The sequence below is a fragment of the Geospiza fortis genome, unplaced genomic scaffold, assembly GCF_000277835.1.
Source record: "Geospiza fortis unplaced genomic scaffold, GeoFor_1.0 scaffold286, whole genome shotgun sequence".
Lineage (NCBI taxonomy): Eukaryota > Metazoa > Chordata > Aves > Passeriformes > Thraupidae > Geospiza > Geospiza fortis.
The window spans coordinates 1,248,074-1,249,756 of NW_005054444.1; positions in this window are offsets into that span (position 1 = coordinate 1,248,074).

Consider the following 1,683-nt stretch of genomic DNA (forward strand, 5'->3'; position numbering starts at 1 on the left):
AACACTTGCTAATCGCTCAGAATGCATGTGCAAGAGCCGGTCTTGGACAAGAGCAGAGGGTGTATAGGCGGGGGCAAGGGCCAGGCAATGGGGGATCCCTGTCTCAAGCCCTGACAGATTTGAAAACTGAGCACCATTTTTCCTAATACTAGCATTCGCTGTAATTAGAGACTCGCATCACAGGTGAGCTGCTTCTTTGGGGACTCTCTGGGACTTAAAAAAACACAGCACAGATTTGGCACAATGAGCTGCCTGAAAAGTATGCGCTGACTTGGAAGAATTTGATTGTGGGATGTGTTAGAAGCACTTCCAGACTGTGTGCCCACTTATGGCCTGCACGAGTGTGATTACAGCCGCCCACTTGGCACATAATCCTCATTAGCTCTGTCCTGATATTAATTTACCACGGGGACATACATGGGATCATCCTCAGGTGAGAGATGTGGGAGAAAGCAGGTGCTATAATACGTGGTGAACTTGAGAGAGCACGAGATTCAGCCACCACCTCAGCGTCCCTCTCGAACTGAAGGCTCTGGCAGCACCGCATTTTGTAGGAAGCTATCCCTATGAGAATGAGGAAGACAAAGAAGTTTCAGAGGAGGGGGGAAAAACCCTTCTGTGTAATTTCAAAGCTCGTGAGTGGTGTGTGTTTGGAGAACGAAAGACCAAGTGCTGGATGTAGAGCAGCTTTTCGAGGAGAGCGGGGAAGGTGGCTCATGCCAAGCACAGGGCCTTGGTACAGTGCAAAACACGGGATTTGTCATTCCCCCCTTAGTGTGGAAAGCATTTGAAGACAGCTGTCTGTGCTGTTTGCTTTTACTAACAGAGCCTATGGGAACAACTACACCAGGAAGGGCAGGGAGGGGGTAGGATTCCAGCAGAGAGGATGCTTGGAAGGTTTTTGCCTGATATGCACATCTCCAATCCATGTTCCTCAGGATTTCACATAACCCTGGCTCCAAGCTGCTTGCAAGACTGCTCCATATTCCAGCTGATGGGCACTGGTAGGGGATGCTTCTTGCGATGAGTGCTCACAGCCACAGCACTCTGGCTGTGCATCAAGTGCATGGCAGGCATGGATGAAGGATTGGTAAAGAAAGAACAGACCTATCAAACTCTAGAAATTCATGCTCTCACTAGCCTGCTTCCCACCTGCTCTATGACACGCAGCTTTCTTGCCTTTTCAGGGAAGAAAATCCATGGCACTTGGCCTTGTGCCATGGATGCCCCGTGCCAGCCTGCCCCTGCACTGCTAACAAAGGGCCACATCACCCAGCAATTCTCAGGGTACTGAGAGACTGGGCTGCCAGGGGCAGGGAGGAGATTTGTCCTTTTCTCTACCTGCTCCCCTAAAGAGTCGAGAGAAAGGAAAACTGCATTTTAATATGAATGAGGGGCCTAATTTTTGTTATTCTTTCTTGATTCCCTTCCATCTACAGTCTGTCATCTTGGGTCCAGACTGCAGGCTATGACCATGCTACAGGGGACAGGCTGTCCAGAGCCAAGGGCTGGGCAAGTACTGAGGTCTGCAGAGCTGGAGTGTTTTCATACGCCTCACCTGGAGAGTGTTCGCTTTAAAATAAATAAAATAAAATAAAATAAAATAAAATAAAATAAAATAAAATAAAATAAAATAAAATAAATACAATAAATAAAATAAAAAATAAATAAAATAAAAAATAA